Here is a 14,290-nt window from a genome sequence, read left to right as displayed (position 1 = left end):
GGTCACCCTAATTTATAATCTATTGCTAATCGATGTATTCTTTTTAAAGTAGCATATGGAACATATTTTCTGCCTCATTCTGTGACAAGAAGCCTCATCAGATCACAAAAGGAAGCATTTGACTGGTGTTGTGGAGTAAAAAGGTTATAATTTTCTCTTTTGTTGGACAACAGGTTTAGAAATGTGAATACAAGGGAGGTTTAGCTTTAGGCATTTTAATTTAAGCATGTTTAGCTTAGTTAATGGAAGGCTACCCTGCTGCCATCAGAGCAAGTGTAATTATTGCATTCATGCGCTCCTCGGATGCTCTCACTTCCCGAGTTGTGCTTTTAAGTCTGAATGTGAAAACAACATGGACACTCTTTTTACTACAAAGATGTGTTGGATTTGTATTATTAGAGCTTTCCGACTTGAGTTCACGTGCATTTTCTCAGTCGGGAAATTGTTTTTCACGTGTGGTGCCGGTGATGATGATTCTTACGTCCGTTTCGGAGAACCAGAGGACAAATATTTCAATCGATCGCTCAGGCATGGCACCGAAATGAGGCACCGAAATCTGCGTTCGGATTCGGTTCTAGTACATACCGGTTACATAGGTACCGTGCCATATTGGTACCGGGTTTCGGTACCCAACCCTAATTATGATTTTCTAATTCAGAATATGATCAAAGATTGCATATTTAAACCTGTTTGTGGAATTTGGCAATTGAAAATGTAGCATTTTAGGTTTAACATTTTTATTAGTTTTACTTCAGATTTAGGTTTTATTTATTTCAAGTACACTGCAAAAAAATCAAAAGTTGAGAAAACTTAAAAGTTTAAGGCAACCAGCTTCAGCAGATTTTTGAGTTTTCCCAACTTGTTGTTTTCCGCTTATACAACAAAAAGTTGGGAAAACTCAAAAATCTGCTGAAGCTGGTTGCCTTAAACTTTTAAGTTTTCTCAACTTTTGATTTTTAGTTCTATTGCTTCAGATTATTTCTGTTTTTTGCCAAAGAAACATTAAGTTAAGCTTTTCATCTAATATGAATTAGAGCCCGACCGATATGGGTTTTTTGGGGGCCGATGCCGATACCGATATTAGGGAGTAAAAAAAAGACTGATACCGATATATCGGCCGATATTCTTTATGTGTAGGCTATATTATAGTACAGTATAGTCAAAAGTTTGGACACACTTCCCATTCGTGTGTCCAAACTTTTGACTGGTACTGTATATAGAATACAGTATATAGCCTACATATGTTTTCTGCATCGTGGAAATCATAGGGCCCTACTAATGTAGCAAATGAATATGATAAGCTCATTGTGAGAGTAAAAGACGGGGACATTGCTGTTTATATACATAGCATTGAGTCTCTCCAACTCTGTGACAACGTCAACATCACTGATTATAATGGGTTCTATTCTACACCGGACGCGAGCGGCGCGACATGATGTGACCAATGTGATAAGCATGAGTTCTGGGCCGCGGCACAGCCGGTATAAACACCAGTATTGACTGAATGGCCGCGATCAGCTCCGGTGGCCGTAACACAGGCTTTAATGCGCCGCAGACGCGTTCCGTGATGCGCAGATCAACTCTAGTCTCTAACGTCACTGAATCTGCTGTTAAAATTGAACCATCCATTCATCCTACACTACACTGACCTGGGTCGCCAGTAGCAAACAATGGAGCGAGCTCTGCTGGACAACTTAAGTAATTACACCATTCAGAAGCATTTAATCTGCGTTATATGTTCTGTAAAAAAAAAATTTCATATCGGTGGCATATTCGCCGATACGATATATCGGCAACAGGCTCATATCGGCCGATAATATCGGCTAAACGATATATCGGTCAGGCTTTAATATGAATATTATCCATTTAATAAAGTTTATTCAATAAGTTCTCAAGGACTGATTTTTTTTAAAGCCAAAGTTCGTTCAAGAAATGGATTTGTGTCTTCATGACCCTTGATGAAGCTCTCTGAGAGAGTCAATGCCACGGCTGAGAGCTCGACGCAGGTCATCCCGTCTCAAACAAATGAACAATAAAATGCCAAAGCAGCCTGATTTTTACTGCGTATGAGCTCTATTCAATCAAACCTCTATGAAAATAGCTAAAAATACAGCCGTCAGCCTATAAATGTCAGAAAGAGCAGACCAGCAAACTCTCCGGCTAAAGAAAATAAGGCCGCTTCGCAGGTTTTTGCAGCACAAATGCTTTTGGCCATGAATCTGCCACAGATTTGGATAAGAATGGGATGAGGTTTATGAGCGGACATCAAAAACGGGGTTAAAAGGTGATTTGAGTGTGACGTTTGGACACCGAGCCACCTGTTACTGCTTACGAAGAGAGTCAAATGCTAGAAAGGAACGAATCTTCTGGATTTAGAGCACACTGGACGGCACCTGCTGACACGTGTCTAAACTCACCGTGTGTTTCTGGGTTCGGTCCCCAGAGTCAGACGCACAGAATGAGGACACGGAAGGAGGACAAGGGGAAAAACGACTATAAACGCCTTCAGAAGAGAAAACAATGGCCAGCCTTCTGAAATCATTTGCATTTCTGCTTGTTTTCAAAGATTTTTGTCATTCCTGAAAAGACGATGCATTGTCCAACTGACACTGAATTTCTTTATTTGTGTGAAAGTGTGTTTGTCTTCTCAGATCAGATTTGAGAACTGTTTATTTTACTTAGTAACTACACTAAAATACTGCATTTTAAGGCTGAACTGTGTCATTTCAGTAACTGAAATAAAGAGTTTCAAAAAGGTTTACCACACGTTCCCCACGTCTTCCATTGTTTAGCCAAACAGATAGTCCCGCCCCAAACTCGTGCCATTGGTCAAGTCAATAAAGGCCATAATCAGGCCATCCAAGATGTAGATGAGCTTGTCCCTTCATCAGATTTGGAGAAATGTAGCATTGCATCAGTGTCTCAGCAATGGATGCTCTGCAGTGAATGGGTGCCGTCAGAATGAGAGTCCAAACAGCTGATAAAAACATCGCAATAATCCACAAGTAATCCACACCACTCCAGTGCATCAGTTAACATCTGGAGAAGACAAAAGATGCGTGTTTGTATGAAACAAATCCATCATTAAGATGTTTTTAGCTTCAAACCATTGCTTCTAGGCAAAATACGAGTTCATAATCCGTAATAAAAGTCCACTGAAAAAAGTCCATCTCCTGTTGTCTCTAACATCAAAATCCATCCACATATTTGTTTAGAGCTGTTTTGGCTTGATTTCTCTCCTGATTCAGACCAGATCACTTTTTCACTGGAGGAAGCAACATTATGGATTATGGACTCATGCTTTAGCCGTAATCAACGGTTTGAAGTTAAAAATGTCGTAATGATGGATTTGTTTCATGCAAACACTCTGATTTTGGCTTTACAAAGCATTAACTGATGGACTGGAGTGGTGTGGATTACTTGTGGATTGTGATGTTTTTATCAGCTGTTTGGACTCTCATTCTGACGGCACCCATTCACTGCAGAGCATCCATTGGTGAGCTACATTTCTCCAAATCTGATGAAGAGACAAACTCATCTACATCTTGGATTGCCTGAGGGTGAGAACATTTTCAGCAAACTTTATTTTTGGGTGAACAATTCCTTTAAGCTAGCATACAAGAAAGTATTTTAACATCCAAATAAACTGACACACTTCACCTTTAACTTCATTCAAATAAGAGGTTGTTTTGAAGTAAAACCCTGCAGCGTAATGCACCTTTAAGAGACAATAACAGAGGATTCTTCTCTAAGAGCTGAAGAGAATCAATGACTTCCGTCCACTTCAACGCAAGCAGAGCCCAGACTGAGCGCATACAAGGTCATCATGACCTCAAAAGCTGAACGGACATGTAAAACATGAGGGATGCAGGCTCAAAATATCTGATTCCAACCTCAGACAACTTATCAGATGCAAAACACCCGTTCACTTGTCAGAATCAGAGGAATGAGAGTCATTTAATAGCAATGTTATGGTGTTCAGTTCACCCATAGAAGCTGCGTTTATTAAAATCCCTATCATGCATGAGAAAAAAAAATGCTGTAAAACTTTCATTTTCATTTTGTCAGGTTCGTGGCTTCCCTGACAATGTAACCCGAGATCTTTGTGTTCCTAGCGTCAAGCTTTACTGTTTGAGAGATGCTTTTCATCTACAAGTTAAAAGTAAAAAACACCAGTCTGGCCACCTAATATTACAATGTAATAAATAAATAAAAATAAATAAATAATGCAATTTTACTGTAAAAAAGGCAGCTGTGGTTACCAGAATCTTACCTTAAAAATACAGTAGCTATATTTTAAATTTTACGATTTTAACTTAAATTTACAGTTTTATAAATAAATAAATATATATATACACATCTCATTAACTGATATAACGTTAATATACCAAAGTACTAAAAACTTGTTTTGTAACAACTAAGTAAAAACAAAAAAGAAACAAACTTAAAAACGCAAGAAGAAACATAACTATGAAGAAACAAAATTATTTAAACGAAAAAGCACCAAATGTGTCACACAGGGAATTCTGGGAATGTCGATGTACTTTTTTTTTTTTTCCATTTCCAAAAACTGTACATTTAACAGTATTTCGCTGTAAAACTACATGAAATATCTGGCTATAGTTTCACAGCATATAAAGTAAATTAAGTAAGTAAAGTAACGTTAACGAATTTTTACCACAGCATCTTTACAGTCTTTTCAAGTTAAAATTACAATAAACTTTTACAGTTAAATTTACACCATTTAGATAGATTTCAAAACAGCTTTAAATGTGTTACTGTTATAGCCTTATGTGTCAGAGAAACTAATTTTGTCTTTGAACTTATGTTTTTGCATTTCTATGGCATTACTGTTGAAGAGTAATTAGCTGGTGAAGTGGATTTATATTGTAGACGTAACTACAGTTATCATGTGCATTGTAATATAATGTTGTAGAATTTAAAATGATTAATACATTTGTATGACTTTACCTTAACGCTGTGGAAATACAAACCGGAAAACAGAAAATGACGTTTATAAGGTCTATAGCAAATTTGAGCAACAGACATTAAAGGCTGATTTTTGTTTAGCACTTTTATGTTCCTAAATTATGTTTTTTTTTTTCTTTTTGTAACATGACAATCACAACAAAACTGTCTTGTAAATTTCTTTCCGTCACATGCCTGTTATAGGCCTAGATTTGAATTTATCCTCATCCAAAACTTGAAATTTCCAAACAAGCTGTAATTCTGTCAAATTATGCTAATGTATGAAAACATTATTTAATTAGGCGCATTTTGCCTACATAAAATTGTATCCATAACATTAGGATGCCATGATACAATTCCAAAATTTTTTTTTTATGTAATTTCCATCTCACGATGTTACATAATACATGATTTGAGATGTGCTGGAAATGGCAGAATTGCCATGTGATTCATATATGTGACCCTGGACCACAAAACCAGTCATAAAGGTCATTTTTTTAAATAATAAATTAGCTTTCCATTGATGTATGGTTTGTTAGGATAGGACAATATTTGGTTAGATACAACTATTGAAAATCTGGAATCTGAGGGTGCCAAAAAAATCTAAATATTGAGAAAATCATCTTTAAAGTTGTTCAAATTAAGATCTTGGCAATACATATTACTAATCAAAAATTAAGTTTTGATATATTTACGGTAGGAAATTTACAAAATATCTTCATCGAACATTATGTTTACTTATTATCCTAATGATTTTTGGCATAAAAGAAAAATGGATCATTTTGACCCATACAATGTATTGTTGGCTATTGCTACAAATATACCCCAGCGACTTAAGACTGCTTTTGTGCTCCAGGGTCACTTATGTTCACTGGACATTGTTAGTAAACAAATACAATTAAACTGTGAGAGTGTTTTAAGCACCATTAATTGCAGAAACACCCTGCAACAATCCCCGATCAGTGTATGTAACACGACAGCAGATTTAGAGTACTCAGTAGACTGAGCTGATGCTTCTATCTGGTCATATATGACTAAAGCAGCGATGCCTGACAGACTCCGTCACGCACATGAACGCATCTCGGTGTCTGCGTGCGTTTCTGTGCTTTGGCGTCGCAGTGAAGCGGATCCGCGCTGCGTGGGAGTCACACGCACATAGAAACACGGAGCTAAAGCGCACTTCCAGCACAGCAGCCCTGACACACTGTAATTATAACAACACACAAATACCACAACACCGCAGTATAACAGCATGTCAGAGCGCTGCGCTCAAATCACGCACGCGTCAGAAAATGAGCCGAGTACTCACGCGTTCCGGTGGTCAGGACGCGGGTAAATCACGCACATCCCCAAACAAACGCGCCGATGTGCGTCTCAACGCACCGCGACAACAGCAACAGTTTTCAGACTGGCGTCATTGAAGCCGATTCCAGTGATTGACGTTGTAGCAGACACGCCCCTTCAGGGATCTAAACCAATCGGAAGACCGGTAGCTCAATATGGGCGTGACACACAGTAACATCATATAAGAGAAACACTGTAATATGATGCATTTTTATTAAAAAACAATATATAACAATATATGTAGTGCGAAATAATGATTTATTTAGTATTTACTTTTCACATTTCAGTGAATTTGTAAATTGAAATATATGTATAAATGTATTTACAAATATTGACCGTTAAAAAAATATATATATTATTTATTAATTAACTTATTTATCTCATGTTGGCTAATCAAAGAAATGCGTTCGGATAAATTCTTCTACAGTACACCCTCAACTATTCTCAATGATCTAAATCAGTGGTTCCCAACCCTGGTCCTTGAGGCACCCCAACACTGCACATTTTGCATGTCTCCTTTCTATGCACCAATTTCAGGTCTTGGAGTCTCTACTAATGAGCTGATGACCTGAATCAGGTGTGTTTGATTAAGGAGACATGCAAAACGTGCAGTGTTGGGGTGCCTCAAGGACCAGGGTTGGGAACCACAGATCTAAATGATCGAAAAGAACTTGATAATAAAATGAATAAAATAAAAATGAATAAAACTTAACTTATTCTTAGAGTTTTTTATCTCTAGAGTCTATTATCACAATACATACACACCTTTATCTAGTAGCCTAACATAATATAATATAATATATGTAGTGCGAAATAATGATTTTATTTAGTATTTTCTTTTCACATTTCAGTGAATTTGTAAATTGAAATATATGTATAAATATATTTAAAAATTACATCAATGACAAGTAATACCATGAAATATGATTGCAATTCATATATTTGTAATATTATAAGTCTCATCAGCGCTGCATTTATTTGATCAAAAACACAGTAAAAGCTGTAACATCATGAAATATTATTAGCCTACAGTTTAAAATAATTGTTTTATATTTTAATATATTTTAAAATATAATTCATTTGTGTGGTGGCAAAGTTTGGTTTGGAATAATTAATTTATTTAAATATATTTTTTTTATATTTTTGGAAAAAGTGTCTCACCAAGGCTGCATTTATTTTAACAAAAATAGAGTAAAAACCGTAATACTGTGAAATATTATTACAATTTAAAATAACTGTTTTCTATGCAAATATATTTTGAAATATAATTCATTTGTGTGATGGTAAAGTTTGGTTCAGAATAATTATTTCATTTTTAATATTTTAAAATGAAAAAAAAAAAGTCTCACCAAGGCTGCATTTATTTGATCAAAAATACAGTAAAAATAGAAATATTGTGAAATATTTTTACAATTTAAAATAAATGTTTTTTATGTGAATATATGTTAAAATTGTATTTACTCCTGTGATGCAACGCTGAATTTTCAACATCATTACTTCTTTCAGAAATCATTCTAATATGCTGATTTGTTGCTCAAGAAACATTTCTGGTTATAATCAATGTTAAATTAATATATTGTATATATATATTTAAAAATTAACTTGTATGACACTGACAAAACTCTGAATATATTAGTTAATGTATTCAATATATTCACCTGTCGCTCACACCACCTAGTGGACTAATGAAGAACCGCGAGTATTAAGATGTCAGACGATGGAGAGATGGAAATATGGATAGATAAAATACTTTATGAAAAAATATACTTTTTGCAAAAACAATACCTTTTTTGTTAGTGACAGATGTGTACACAGAGAAATAAAATAAAATCCCTAATTTTAGTTAGATTTTAAGAGTTTTATTCTGCTTTCATTTCAGTCCCTTGAATATGATGCTATTTTAAATCCAATCTGCACCTGGTTTTGGAAAAAAAGGACTTGTATTATGGATTAGATGAATTTAAATCAATGTGAAGGTCAAGATGATTATTTGCTTTTGAATGATGGAAATCAGCATCTTGACCTTCACAGCCCAAATGTCTCTTAAAGTCAACAAGTAGATTATTGTTTCTAAGTTTTCACGCTGTGTTACATCACATCCATCCGATGAAGCCCTGAGATGTAGTTCATGTATTAGTCTACCTCATCTTCTAATGTCAAAGAGATACACCCACACCACAACTATAAAAACTCATCGCCAGACAGCCTGATGTCAGCCACCTACACGCCAGGAACAACCGCACAACAGAGGGCCCAAACACAGGCAATGCTGAGGAAAAGAAGAACCAGAACAACAGAGAGAAAACACACATGAAATCATTATAAAATGCATGGTTGACAAAAAAAAAAAAATTGCATTAATAATGTAGTCTCCGTTTGGAAGAAATCAATGTTGACATTCTCTAATGTTCACAACGAGTAGATATTACCAAAATTGGCTTTAGGAGTTATGTTGATTGTTTTACACAGTTTATCACTCAAAATTTTACATACACTTTATTACAAAGACGTATTATGTATTTCACACACACACACACACACTCACACACACACACCCAAACACACACACACACACACACACACACACACACACACATACACACACACACACACAAATGATTTGCTATTTTTTTAAACACTAAGTTTAAAACTGTGTTATATCAGAAGTAGCCTAAATTAGAATATTTTTGTGATTTCTGTGCCCCAAAGTGTAAAATAAAAAAACTAACACTAGCTTTCTATTTTTTTGTTTCAATCTACTTGTTTTTCTTTGTGTGTGTGTGTGTGTGTGTGTATATGTATAAATACCTTGCTACGTGTACTGCGTTAGGCTAACTGAGACTTGTCATTTGCAGTTATATATTGTTGCTCTTTTGTTAGTTTTGACTGCTTTTATTGTCCTCATTTGTAAGTCGCTTTGGATAAAAGCGTCTGCTAAATGACTAAATAAATAAATAAAATAAAATAAATTAAAATTCCAACAAGAAACGTTCTCAGAAATTCAGCTAACGTTCTGAAGGTTCTCTCAAAATTATGAACAAGCGTAACATTAATAAAACGTTCGTTCAGAGTCACCTGGTCTTCAATAACGTTTTCAAAACGTCAGGACAAAAACGCTATTTATATATAATTTCTGCAACGTTTTATTCCTGAAATGTTTTAGTAGCCTAGAGATGTTTAACTAGAATTTTTCAAGCGTTATTATTTGTTTCAGAACGTCCAGGTAACGTTTAAAAGTTACGTTCTTTTAATGTTTACAACATTCTAAAATGGAATGTTCCCTTCAAATTGGCAAAATACAAAAGAAAGAAAGAAGGAAAATAAATAAGGGTTCAGAAAACATTAAGAAATAACGCTTTCAAATGGGAACAATAGCAAAACGGTCTTAGAACATATTTTGTTAGCAGACTAGTCACGTAAACAAGTGAACACGATAAAACTTCACTGGCATGTATTAAAACAATAAAAACATCTTCATTAACTGACTAAACAGTCTTAGTATGTACAAATTGCGTACGTTATAACTGGCTATACTCAATTAATTATTAATTAAATAATTATAATAAGCTTAATGTAAACGATGCTTACGACTCCATTAATTTTAATAAATTCAGTAATAGATTTTCACAATGCAGGATAACAAACGTGTGCGTATGAGCTGCTGTGCGTCTGCGCATGCGCAGTTCTGACCCAAACATGGCGACGGAGAGCTGCGAAAAGTGCTGAATTCTGTCTACATTTCGACAAAATCGCGAAGGTTGGTCGACATTCCTGCACTTATTGTATTTTCCTCCGCGCGTTATGATATCAGTCGTTATATCAGATGACAACGAAGAGCTCTTTTAAAGACTAGATGTGATCATTTCGGCGTTTATTTTGCCTGATGTTCAGCACTTTCTGTGCTGGTGGCGATTATCCGTGTTGTTATTTCTGAAGTGTCTGTGGATCCTGACGAGGCTGGTCAAATAACGCGCAGATGTTGTGTTTTTGGTCGGTATTGATCATATTGTTGATGATGTGTCTGATCAGGTGTGTGTCGTCATCGCTGATGACGCTTGCTTTATGTCAGCTGTCAATCTCAGGCGTTTGTAAACACACTCATATTCACTCTTGAATTATTTATCTGTCGTGTTTTTATTTTTGATTTTTTGCGTTTTTTTTTGTTGTGTTATTATATCAGTATTATCCGTTTATTACCCCTTTAAAAGTAAAAAAAAAAAAAAAAGATAACATTTTCAAAGTTTACGCACGAACCACAGTTTTACCATGTATTTGGTACCGCGGTGATACCGTGGTTTTTCCGACATGCTATTATTTGAACTATTTAGAAACTCAATGTAAAAACCCCTTGAAAAATTAATATAGTAGCTAATTAATAATTTATAGATTATGAATCAGATTAGCATAGTATCTATTACCATCTCTGTACCAGGATACGAGCTAAAGGATAAAAATACAAATACATTAATTAGTCATTTTATGTGGTTTTGATATTCTGCCTTAACAGCTGCTGTCTATAATAGTTTTTCTTTCTTCAAGTGTTTTCAATGGATTATTTACAATTGTATTTTATATTACACCTTTAAATTACTATATATTACTTTACTTTACTTTTAGTCATTTAGCAGACGCTTTTATCCAAAGCGACTTACAAATAAGAAAATTATAATATTTATATAATTATAATATTATAATAAAATATTATATGCACCACTATATGTATAAATACATGCAATATATTTAAAAATAATTACAATTATATATATATATATATTTGTAATTATAATGCATTTCATGTGTATTTATGTATATCATTTGTTTATATAATGATTAATAATATTTATTGACAATGTTTTTTTTTAGATATGTTTATTATAAATGTCTTAATTCTTGTTATATATATAAAAATAAATAAAAAATCCATAGCAACTATAAGGGATCACATATTTGTTTACATGTTTGATAACTGTAATACTTTGGTGGGGATTTTTTTTTAATATAAATGAATATAGAATCTCCTTCAAACATTGTACGGAACTTTCAGAATCTTTGTCGTTTTTTAAATGAATGTAGAAGCTGTGAGCTGGTCTGCATGATAAATGAATGTGTGCAGGTGTGTGTTTGTGATGTAAATGTTCTGCTGATCGGGTGGAGGTTGTTGTGTTTAGTCTGGAGCGGGTCTGTGATGGAGAACAGAGAGAGAGCAGGCAGGGTATGATGCAAACCGCTTGAAATCAAACATGCAAATAAAAGCAGTCCTGAGCACGTGTTTGCTGTTATGAATGATGAAAAGCCAGAGAAACACAGACAAACTCCGCCCACCACACCCAATCACGACACTAAGCCCCGCCCACCTGTCAATCAGTTTGAGCCGATTCGTGAGTGTGAGTGTGAGTGTGAGTGTGAGTGTGAGTGTGAGTGTGAGTGTGAGTGTGTGTGTGTTGTGTGGAATATTTGAGTCATTTGCCTAATGATTTGCATTGAATAATGTGTTTTTTTAGCGCTGCGTACAGATTCTTTCAAGCTTAAGTATAAAAGCAAGTTATCAAATGTCTTAAAGCTAAGAATCACTCTTAATCAAAAGGGGGAAAAACATGATAAATGAAGCCTGTTTTAAGGACTATTAGGATTTTTTGCAAAAATGCTACAATGCAACATAAATTATGCAACATAAATTAAACTGAGTACAACAAGTACTACCATGATGTTTACTTATATTTGTAAAATAAAAATAATTTACATTTTTTTTTCTTTTGAATTTGAGGTGAAAATTGCATTTAATGAGATTCATGCATATTTAGTTTATAATTTTGGTGAATGAACCGAATGATTCTTTTATGAATTTTAAGGAAGTTCTGATTGTATTTATTCCCAGTTTCACTAGTGTTACAGTTTTATTCACACACGTGTGTAATTATAGCTGAAATATGAGCAGATGAAGTGTGATTCAGAAATGGTTCGCAGTCATCACTGGGTCAAGAGTCTGTGGGGAAACGACTCGTTCGCAGGAGAATCAATTAGCGATGACCTCTGACCCCGCACACATCATTAGAGCTGCTGTACAGCTGTTGTTTTAATTAAGGATCCTTTGATCTCAGACGATCAACTCCACACAAAAACTGACCATAACAGGAGAAGTTTATTCTTGCACTGTAAAAAATGGGTTTTTAAAGTAAAGATTACTGGAGTATGTTTTACAAGAAAATATTATTTTAGGATATTTAATTGAATGCATTACTTGCCATTTCTTTGTAATTATTTGTCAAATTTACTAACAATTATATAAGTATTTTTTCCCCTAAGTCAGTGTATTTATATTAAATATGCAGTAAAAAAAAATAGATAAAAATCTCTATATTCAAATATTTGACAGCAGATGTCATTAATAAGTTGAGATTGTGCTATTTTATTGTACGATTTATAATTACAACCTTTTTTTGCACGCAGTGGATCTCATTTAAAAATGAGCAGAGCGAGTTTGTGTAATTTGAGCATAAAATTATTTTTACAGTAATTGTACATTTTTTAAGTTAAACTGTTGGACAGTATTTAATAGGGATGTAACGATTAACCGCGAGCCGGTTGAAAATCGATTCAAATATGTGACGATTCAAATCAGTTGAGATGGTAAACAAATCGTGATTCAATTAGGGGTCGTTTATATGAATGTATGTCTGAGGGGAACTTTTATCCAAAGCGATTTACAAATGAGGACAATAGAAGCAATCAAAACCAACAAAAGAGCAGTAATATGCAAGTGCTATATTAGTATATTATTATAGTGTTATATTTCAATTTCACAAAGAAATGTGCAGCATTTTGTCCAAGCAATAATAAAAGGACACATTTAATTTATAATTCGTATTAAATCTCATTTTGTAAAAAAAAAAAATCGTGAATCAAATCGAATCATGAGTTGAGTGAATCGTTACATCCCTAGTATTTACATAACCATTTTACAATAAATTGCAACTAAGTGAATATTTGCATAGCCATTACATTTCTATGTAAACTGTTACATTAACCCTCATGTTGTGTTCCTGTCATTAATGCTAGTTAATGTAATCACATTGGACTAAAACAACTAACTTCACTCATACAAGGTATAACGACTTCCCAAAGAATTTTACTGATCATTTTTGTACTTTTTTGGGATTTTCTCCCCCACTTGTTACGCTTGTGTTGTTCCCAGTCAGCCTACAAAACATGTCTTGGACCCAAACACCACAAGCTCCTTCCTTTCACCTGTTGTTTTAATATCATTGATATACTATTGTAGTTTTTGTTACTATTTAGAATTATATTTATTTTTAAAGTTTCCTGTTTTTATTTTAATTTGAAAGATTTAGTAATTTTGTTGTGTGTTTTCTATTTTTTTTTTTAAATGTCTATATAGTTTTTATAGTTTTAGTTGCATTATTTGTAATGTTGCTTTGGCACCTAGCTGAAATAAAATAAGTTTAAACTTTTTATATTTTATTTTATTTTAGTTAATGTTTATTTTATTTATTATTTTTATTGATAATATAGTTGTAATCGTTTTTACTGATATTTTGAATTGGTTTTTATTTTTATATTTTTCGTAAATTTATTGTGTGTTTTTGTAATTTTTATTCGTTTTTTCGTGTATTTAGTTTTAGGTATTTTAGTATTTTAATTTAAACTAAATAAACATGAGAAATGTTACCTTGGTAACTATCTGAAATAAAAATAAATTGTTTATCTCAGTTAATGTTTATTTTATTTCAAGTAATGAAAATATTTTCTACGGTTTTAGTTTTAGTTCTTTTAGTACTTCAAGATAAACTAAACAAACATGAGAAATGTTGTCTTGGCAACTATCTGAAATAAAATAAGTTTACTTTTTATATTTAATGTAATTTTTTATTTATTTCAAGTAATAAACATTTTTCTACTGTTTTTAGTTGTTTTAGGAACTTCAAGTTGCCTTGGCAATTTAGTGAAATTAAATAAGATT

General features: G+C 33.6%; 2 protein-coding genes across 7 annotated transcripts in view; one reads left to right on the top strand and one right to left on the bottom strand.

Annotated features, from left to right (window-relative positions):
- The window catches only part of LOC107694434 (cyclin-dependent kinase-like 5), a 65,351-nt gene extending 56,443 nt beyond the window's left edge, over positions 1-8,908 (bottom strand). For 4 of the 5 annotated variants that reach the window (XR_001634871.1, XM_016494125.1, XM_016494129.1 and 1 more), the window contains exon 1: positions 6,278-6,390. The gene's annotated coding sequence lies outside the window, so the exon portion shown is untranslated. Of the gene's footprint in view, positions 1-6,277; positions 6,391-8,889 lie in introns of those variants that run through there. The other variant, XM_016494127.1, reaches the window with a different exon arrangement.
- A 1,054-nt stretch (positions 8,909-9,962) lies between these two features.
- The window catches only part of LOC107694433 (polycomb protein SCMH1-like), a 35,621-nt gene continuing 31,293 nt past the window's right edge, over positions 9,963-14,290 (top strand). For both annotated transcript variants that reach the window (XM_016494124.1, XM_016494123.1), the window contains exon 1: positions 9,963-10,069. The gene's annotated coding sequence lies outside the window, so the exon portion shown is untranslated. The remainder of the gene's footprint in view (positions 10,070-14,290) is intronic.

Source organism: Sinocyclocheilus anshuiensis, unplaced genomic scaffold (assembly GCF_001515605.1).
Source record: "Sinocyclocheilus anshuiensis isolate Anshui unplaced genomic scaffold, SAMN03320099.WGS_v1.1 scaffold1826, whole genome shotgun sequence".
NCBI lineage: Eukaryota > Metazoa > Chordata > Actinopteri > Cypriniformes > Cyprinidae > Sinocyclocheilus > Sinocyclocheilus anshuiensis.
This window is presented reverse-complemented; position numbering and strand designations above follow the sequence as displayed.